This window comes from Armigeres subalbatus, chromosome 3 (genome assembly GCF_024139115.2).
Source record: "Armigeres subalbatus isolate Guangzhou_Male chromosome 3, GZ_Asu_2, whole genome shotgun sequence".
In the NCBI taxonomy this organism is placed as follows: Eukaryota; Metazoa; Arthropoda; class Insecta; order Diptera; family Culicidae; genus Armigeres; species Armigeres subalbatus.
Genome location: NC_085141.1, coordinates 157,518,720 through 157,528,613, shown reverse-complemented (window position 1 = coordinate 157,528,613; position 9,894 = coordinate 157,518,720). Strand labels below are relative to the sequence as shown.

At 34.4% G+C, this 9,894-nt stretch overlaps 1 long non-coding RNA gene across 1 annotated transcript; it reads right to left on the bottom strand.

Annotated features, from left to right (window-relative positions):
- Positions 1-8,784: 8,784 nt before the first annotated feature.
- Positions 8,785-9,374, bottom strand: LOC134220469 (uncharacterized). The gene is made up of 3 exons (XR_009981915.1): positions 9,315-9,374; positions 9,169-9,246; positions 8,785-9,091 (listed from the first exon to the last, which is right to left on the bottom strand). It is a non-coding gene; the product is annotated as an uncharacterized LOC134220469 (long non-coding RNA).
- Between the last annotated feature and the right edge of the window lie 520 nt (positions 9,375-9,894).

The window sequence follows — 9,894 nt, the reverse complement described above, 5'->3', positions numbered from 1 at the left end:
ACCGATAATAAATCCGAAGAATCAAAACAGAAGAAATGACATCATGAAAATTACTATATCCAGAGATCTGGAACGCATTGTGCCCTTGCATCAGTTTTGTTAGACATGCACTGAGAAATTCGCGAAGTCGAAGCCTTTATTTTAACAACAACCAGAATAGTAGGGCTATTGTTATTTATTGTCACGAACAATCTGTAAAATGGTACAATTCTCGGGAACTTTTTCAAATCGGCGTATGTAACATTTTGATCAAGCTGAGAAAATGAGCTTGGAAGTTTTCAGATTTTATTTTTATTCCTATTTAGAAACTAATCATTTTTATTGCAATTGAATACACCTCAACGATACATTTTGAATAGGTTCATTGTCACTGACCCTGAAATCTGCACTGCGTGTGAACATTTCAGTTATTTTGATAAAAATATATGTTACAACGTTCTGCAACAGATAAATCACATACGTCGTTTTGATACGTCAGCATGACCGAGGTCATGCTACTTTCGTCGAAATGTTACGCTGCTCCGTACGCTGCATTGTTGATACGTCGAAATGTTGCGTCAAGTTGAAACGTTTCACGCACATGCGACAAAAAAATTGCAACACTTAGAGCAAGATTACCGGTGGTGAGTTTAAGCCGTTTGGCAGCGCAGTATCATTACTTGACACTTTACCGGTCGCTACTAAACGCGCTGCTATAACAGTAGCGCGACTGACAGGTGACCAAATTTGGTAGCGCGATAAGAGCGCTGCTATTTGATGAACTGTCAACTGTCAAACGTCACCGGTACGGAATACAGCAACCAAATTGAGAGCCGAAAATAGTGACCGATACGGAAACAAGTGACGAAACTAAAATGAAAGCGCTGCGCGGGTGATTAAAATGCTCGCGACCGATAATGATGCTCTTACAACACGACGTAACAACATTTGCTGCAGAAAAACAACGTAAAATGTTTTTCTTAACGAAAAACAGAATATTCAAGCAACATGCTCAATTTTGAAATCAGTGATGAAAAAGTACAACCAGACGCACGTTTTAAACTATTGAGTTGTTCGAAAAAACTTTTTAAAGTACATTTTCTGCTAAGCGGTGTATGTGCAATATTTTCAACAATGATGTTACACCGTTTTGCAAAAATTGATTTACATTTTTAAAAACACATTTTCATGTAGCTTTGAAGGTATACACATTTTTAGATGAATTTGCTGCCATATGCTATTGAAAACGGGTTTGTTTACAATTTGCGACATACGCCGTTTTGAAAAAGTACCCGAGAATTATGGTTCAAGATTATGCGGGTTGTCTGCTGAAAATCGCCGGTGCGTATTGACAAATCCAAGTGATAAAAAGAAGAAGACATGCGATGGTGAGAAACAACAAAATCGTTCATGGCAAAGTATACGGCGGCGATTTTAAAATGCTCGTATAAAATTCTAAAGGTATTCTAATTAAAAACTAATGAATGTAAAGTGCGAGAAAAATGAAAAGCTAGATTTAGAAAACATTATCCCAAAAAAAATTTTTTTCGTGTGATGCACCTAAAATATAGATTTCCATTTTTCTCGCACTTTACATTGATTAGTTTTTAATTAGAATTGGTTTTTAAATTTATACGGACATTTTAAAATCGCCGCCGTATACTTCGCCATGAACGATTTTGTTGTTTCTCACCATCGCTTGTCTTCTTCTTTTTATCACTTGGATTTGTCAATTCTTAAATTAACCCTCGGAATGGTATACCTATAGGTATACCTAGAGGCCTTGATAAGAGAAACGCGGATAGAAAATGTAGCTCTGCCAACACTGCAGCTAATCTTCTTCATCAAAGAACAACACATGAAAAGGAAGAAATGATTTATCCTGGTTAAATTTTACATATCGCTATTTAATGTGTTCACATCACATGACAATCGAATCCAACAAATAAAACGATTGCATTTCATAATCTATCATTGATTTGCAAAACAAATTAAAATGCATTTAAAATTGGTTCATTCATAAATGGTGTTAAATCGAATTTAGCCGTTTTCAGTATTTGAACCGATGTTTTGGCTGCCTGACAGGTCTCTTGCTCGATTGGCTGCTGTTTTTTGACGGATCGATTGGCGGCACATGTCAATCCGCGTTTCTCTTATCAAGGCCTCTAGGTATACCTATAGAGCATCAGAGAGGAAGAAATGGCTGCCATGTTTCACTCAAGCTCATAGGCGTAACTACCCGGTAAAAATCGTTTACTCATTAATGGGTACTTTTTGTCTGCTATCTCGTTCTCTCTGCTGAAAAATTTACCCATTTTGGGAGAATAAGTGGATTTACTCATTTTAATGAGTAGATCCACTTATTCTCTCAAAATGGGTAAATTTTTCAGCAGAGGGAAAGAGATAGCAAAAAAAAAGTACCCATTAATGAGTAAACGTGTTTCTCCCTGTAGAGTCTCGGTCTAGGGGGGGCATGGCACCAGCTGGTGGGATGTAATTTTCAAAGACGATTTAAAGCACTGTGCGCATGGATTGCAATAGAAATTGTTTGACTAAGTTTATCGCTCATTCGTCCTAGAACTAACATAAAAAAAATCGCGAATAATACAATTGATTTCCAATTATGCTTTGATTGCTTCAAAACGCTGTGTCTGTGTCAACTTGACTTCTCCATGTTACTAAATGTGGATAAGTGTGTAATCTAAGATTCAAGAATCTTCTTCGAATTATCTATAAATGAAATTCGATATGAGTATATTTCTGAAAGTTTTCAAGCATTTTCATGATTACTTAATGCATAAAGATCTCGATTTTTTTGAAACTTGAGATTTTTGAAACTCTTTAGATGTGGAATAAATTCCACGAAATTTTGTCATAATCAATATAAGTATTCATGCAATTCCAAAATGTATGCTATGTGCTGAAATAGTTAAGTACTGATGAACACAAATTTGGAATCCTAAAGTGTTTTTTATGAGTCATAAATTTCATGAGTCATAAAATTATGAGTCATAAATCAAATTCCAGAATAACATAGGGTTTTTTTAGTTACTGACGTTAGGAAGAGGCTTTATTATGGTTTTCTGAATAGGTGAGAGATTTCTCTGCAAAAATCAAAGAGACTTAAGAAGCAACCAAATCGATCTGAATTGTGCTGCAAAAGAAATGTTTTCTGATATGAACTGGTTTCTAAATCTATTTTTTTTATCCTAAAAAACAAATTCCAACTAAAGCAGGCACAAAAGAGTTTTCCGATGATCCTTATGAAATCGCCAAAAAATCAAATGGAACAAGATCTTTTGAGGATTATAAAAATATTTCTTTAATGCAATCTCTGTTGTGAGTGCGAAGGTTGCCTAAGTTTTGTCCTAATACTTTCAATGGAATGTGTTGTTGATTTTTCTGTCATTGTAACAAAGATTCTTAAGTTTTATAATTTTATATCTTTCTGTGCCAGAATTATATAGCGAGAGCAAAAAGCTCCATAGGAATTTGATCAACTGTTTTGCGGCATATCTTGCGATTAACTCGAAGATTTTCGAAAGAATGGTCGTTCGAAATTTCATTGACCGGATTTGTGTACATGTGCTCATTTTGATGTAGTTGCTTCAGTCTTTTTTGAAGCGGATGGTAGTTTAATAGAACAGAAATATTTATATCTTAATACAATTATGTTTTATGTTTCTGCGACCAGGATACTAGTCAAACAAATGCAGAACAAATTTATTATTTTAAGCTAGCAACTGAATTAGAAGCGGCATTGATTTTAGCTTAAAATTCGAGAAAATGTTCCCGGGGGTCCAACTTAAATATTTCGATGCTTTGCTGAACAAATGGTCATAGATGTGATAACGCAACAAAAAATATGTTTATAGAATTCATAATTAAAATTAAGAAATATGTAAATGAAATAAAAACTGACTAAGTTGGAATTACTTTTCAAAATTTTCTAGGGGGGGGGCCACAAGTAGGTCTGGAGGGGGCCAGGCCAGGATCCCTATACCTATATTGCAATAAGCCATTTTATGAGACAGATTCGAACAGCTGATCGAAATTTTGAGTGGACGGCTCGGTCTTTGTTTTGGTAAATTTGCATGTAAACCATCATCATTTCGTCATCATCATCATCATTTCATTTCATTTTCGCAAATGTTCCTTGTAAAAATGAAATGATGATGACGATGACGAAATATGATGATGGTTTACATTATAGATAGTGGAATATATAGATGAGCGAAGATAAATCCTCTGTCTCCAAACGAACTGTCAAACGTGTCTCCAAACGAGCATGACGTCACGATTTCAATGGAAACGTTAAGGGCTGTGACGTCATATGCGCGTGTGCACGGGCAAAAAAATCGACTCAGCCATGCTTTCGCTCATCTATAGATTCTACTATCTATAGTTTACATTAGCAACCCTATAACCAGAGACCGGCGGAGTGAAAAACTGTCGAATTGGGTTGTTTAGCAGAGAAAAATGGGGCCCCAAGTGGGGCCCTCCTTAGCCGTGCGGTAAGACGCGCGGCTACAAAGCAAGACCATGCAGAGGGTGGCTGGGTTCGATTCCCGGTGCCGGTCTAGGCAATTTTTGGATTGGAAATTGTCTCGACTTCCCTGGGCATAAAAGTATCATCGTGCTAGCCTCATGATATACGAATGCAAAAATGGTAACCTGGCTTAGAAACCTCGCAGTTAATAACCGTGGAAGTGCTTAATGCAAACTAAGCTGCGAGGCGGCTCTGTCCCAGTGTGGGGATGTTAATGCCAAGAAGAAGAAGAAGAAGCTGAGAAAAATATGAGGTTTTTTATAGTTTAACATAAAAAGCATGCTTTGCTGATCTCCAACATATTTTTATTTTGTTTGTAAACCTTTTATTTACATTTTTATACAGCAAACAATAAGCCATTTCAATCGATAGAATGATACTAACATTCATACAATGACAGTTGGCCCATGCAGCATAAGAACAAATTTTAAGTCCCATATAAATTTAAAATGCAAATTAAAAATAGTTCCGGGGCTCCAAAAATTCTGAAAATTTGGGGTTAGGCTCAGTTTTTAATGCAGATTCAGAATATGTAAAAACATATATACCCCTAAACAACCCAATTAGTAACCGTGAAAGTGCGTAATGGCTATATCTCGACGGGCGACCATATCACAGTTGTGGAATGAAATTCCAGTAAAAGAAGAAATATAGCATCTATTCATGTTTATTTCACCATATTTTCAAACTTTGGCATTCTCATGGTTTTATATTATTTTGTCCAATAATTAACTGAATAGGTATAAAATAATGATAACATTGAGAACTACGTTATGGTAATAAAGGAAACAGACGACCTTCAACATTATTTTAATTAATGTTATTATTTCATCAGCAGCAGTAGAACATTTATAATCATGGTAGTCACACCATTCGCACTAATAATTTCTTCAATTTACGATACTTTTCATAGATAGTTTTCATCGAACATACCATTTTGTTTTTCTGGAAGAACAGTTACATCTTTCATTATATATATATATATATATATATATATATATATATATATATATATTAGAAAAGTTATGCTATGGTCCATTCTGAAGGAATAGATTTTATTTTTATCAGAAAACACACTTTTTGTTTGTAATAATGTTTATGCTAAATGTATTCAAAGTAATGGAAACAGGATACCGAAACATAGACATTCTTAATTGTGCATTCGAATTGAAAATGATTACTTTTATGTTTCCATTATTTTTGATACATTTACAAGAAACATAATGACAGAGAAAATGTGTTTTAGCCATTTGTTCTGCTATTGTTCATGGACTTGAAAACAAACATTATGTTCTTGTGCAATACCGTTATGAATCTATTGAAAACCCTGAAGTTTTATTGACGTTATGCGTAAGACAAGACTACCCAACAAACATTCACTAGTTGAACTAACATCAGTGTGATGATTTAATTCAGCGCTGTGTTGAATTATGTCTGTACTATTTCTTATCACAACTTCTGTTCAAGCTTTGTTCACACAATTTTGGCGAAGTTATACAACTTCAACATCTCATTTTGAAAAACAACTTTAGTTACTGATTCGTTAAACCTTTAATAAGCATTTTACTAAGCCTCAATTCAGCTACATGTGAATTCTTCGAAAATAATAACGTCTAGATGGTACACTCCAAATAATCTAAACGTTGTTTCCACCTGAATTTTCAGGTACATTTTACGTGCACACGTAGCTGCTAATGCTTCAGAAAATTCAGGTGAAACTTACGTGTCCGGTGAATTCTATCCAAAACTCAGGTAGAACTTACCTGATTTTCACGTAGAATGAAATTTCTATCGGAAAATCAGGTAAAAGTTACGTGAATTTCAGGTGGAAAAAATCTACGTATTTTTTCAGGTGGAAAGAACGTGCAGATTTTTTTGGGTGTAACATCAGTAAGATCTCCAATGAACGTATTTTGAAGCAATTGCTATTTTCATATAATCATTTTAAAATTTTCCTAAATCGGGTCTCGAACTGCTGTCATTTGATCATCCGCCGGTAACGTTGTCATCCGCGCCATCCTTGATTTGTTAGGTATGGCTCACTCAATGCATAACAAATAATCTTATTGCTGAATATGAATCATAATTGGACTCTTATTCAATAAGTCGATCTGTCAAACTACAGTTTGTTAATAACTATACAAGATTTTTATTTCTATCATTGTTCAGCCAGTCATAACCATCGCACACTAGGAAAAATACGTAAAAATAATGTCGATAAACGATAAAATAAAATCCGTCCCCAATGCTATTTATGAATTTATGAAAATAAAATCAATGTATATTCGGCCTTCCTCAGAATCTCTTGATAATCGGTTGCGATATGATCGATACAAGATTTTTATTTCTATCATTGTTCAGCCAGTCATAACCATCGCACACAAGGAAAAATACGTAAAAATAATGTCGATAAACGATAAAATAAAATCCGTCCCCAATGCTATTTATGAATTTATGAAAATAAAATCAATGTATATTCGGCCTTCCTCAGAATCTCTTGATAATCGGTTGCGATATGATTGTCAAATGCCAAGATTATTCCAATTTCGCCGCAATAAAGATCAACATCCACGCGATAATATTGGGATTCCACACATCAAAGATTCAATAATTTTCCGATGTTATTCAACGGCGTTATGTCCGGCTTTTAGTAAATTTAGTTTCGCATGAATGCATGATTTTTTTTATTGCTCCAGCAGTTTTGATCGTTATAATCTCCGACAGTTTAATAAATCACGAAAATAAAAAGCATGTCTTGAAAATAAATCATTATTTTTCTATAAATCAAATTTCCTAGATCTAGAATCCAGATTTTCTCCCAAACTGAAAAAGCATGTTTTTCCCACTGTGCGATAGATCAGATAAATGTGAAATCCAATGGTTAAGAAGGACAAAGGTTAAGAAGGATGTCAATGCCTGCTTATTAACTTACTATTCAAACTCAATTCGACCACCCTTTCAGAGCATCACATCATAGTCGAACAGAGAACTTTAAAAATCATTAGTTCAGTACATTGTTAAACTTCCCCAATGTGCTGAAATGTGATAAAACGAAAACGTAAGTTCGATTTCAAATAAAGGTAGTAAACAAATAAATAGGCCATGTCGAATATTAGTTAGATTAAATGCTGAAATGAAATCTGTCTAGCAAATTATTCAGCATCCATTTTATTCAGCTATAAAGATCACAAATAAACAATAATTCAACCTAGATGCTTATTTGTAGCTTGTCGTTGTTTGTTGGGGTGCTGCGAGGGCGGTTTGAAGCGAAGAACATGGCGCCACCCTCAAAAGACATACACAGGAAGATTTCCCGGAAACTGCCATAAAGCGATGCCTAGATACGGATTTGTACTCGGATGGGCTGCTGGCTGCATGAAGAAGATTCCCGGGTTTCAGTTTTGGTGAGATCAATCCTTAATATTCCTTTGAATGATTGCACTATTATTAATGCAACAATTATGAATGTTATTTTTCCATAGCACTATGTTGTCCATGAAAGGTTTCGACAGCACAGTCGATACTGTTACATATTTATGCATAATTTCTGTTGCATATATATATTACACAAACATATATCGATTAGTTCGTTAACAAAGTTAACGACGAACTGTAGAAATTTATCCTAGTCCCTATGAGTTTATTCCTCATTTTCTCCATTTGATGTTTTTTTCTCGTATGGGACTAATATGCGAAACTTAAGGAATACCATAAGTTCAATATTATTTTATTTATTGCTTATTAACTTCCCGCATAATCATGAACCATTAATAGACCATTCCCCAAACTGTTAATAACGTTAAACAACATTATTCTTACTATTTGGGTTACGTCAGATACAAACGATAAACTAACCTCATCATAGACAATGTTAACAGTATGATATATTGTTTTTGGCTTTTCAACTATTCGGGTAATAGGCGGTTAAGTATAATTAACATATAGAAATGGAAATTTTCCAGTACATTTTTTTCGGCGAACACCTTGTGATATGGTCTGATTACAATCCACGGTTTCAGATAAAATTATACGAGGCGGAATACGGGGTATAATATGAAAACAGTTGAACCATATGCGATTTAAATCTGTTGTACCGTATATCTTACTGTTTATTAATAAGAGTATTATTTGGATAAATTTAATCAAATAAAAAGAAATTTGGCGTTTAATTTCGTTTCATATTTTATTTAAAGAACATAAATATTACTTTTATATTTAAAAACTAATGGATATTGAAAAAGTAATTAATATAGATAGTAGAATCTATAGATGAGCGAAAGCATGGCTGAGTCGATTTTTTTGCCCGTGCACACGCGCATATGACGTCACAGCCCTTAACGTTTCCATTGAAATCGTGACGTCATGCTCGTTTGGAGACACGTTTGACAGTTCGTTTGGAGACAGAGGATTTATCTTCGCTCATCTATATATTCCACTATCTATAGTAATTAACATTTGTTAGCATAAGTACTTGGTAGAATTTTTTTAGTGTGCAGCTATATAGCCTGCCGGACCGCCGGGACCGCCGCAAGCCAAACAAATTTCCAGAAGAATTAATGTCGCCTGTAAGAATAATGAAGCGTGAAAAAATACATCATAATATAATCATTGCGGAGAGTGTATTAAAACATGTAACTTACTATTAAATCAGCCATGGCCAACATTATTGCAAAGACGGCACACCGAGCATGCATCTCTTATTTCCATAGATGGTTAATCTGTGAATAGAGCATATATTTGTATTAATGGTATTGATTTATATTTATTATGATATTCAATCACTTACCTTCAAGTTTTACGCATGCATGGAAACTTCATTAAATAAAACTGAGCACAAACAAATCAAGTAAAACAATCTGGTCTAACGAAACCAGTGTTTGTCACTGCGAATCAAACATGGCTGGATGCTTAAGAAAAAATGCAAATGATAAATACGCACACTCATTCCTCAACCACAACACTTATCATATATTTAGCATGGGATAATTTGATTGATGCGTGTGTGTGATATCATGATGAAACACTATGAGCTGTTGAGATGATACATGTATATCTCATAACCGTATTCCATGTCGTTACTATTACTCTTATTAGTCGATATTAGTTTTTTATAATTGTTTCTCATAAATCAATCAGACGTGGAATGCAAAACATTATAAGCAAACAATAAGCCGTATGTTAATCTCATATGGTAGCGTAAATCAAACATGTTGTATAGTGCTATTTCAAGATTAATTAAAAGTCGGACTGCAAGTCGACGGTAATCCAAACTGTAACAATATAGCTTGATTCGAGTTAATTGTATCTACAGTCCTGCAGATCGTTTTTAATTATGCGGGTTACGCCCTATAATTTTACATTATTCA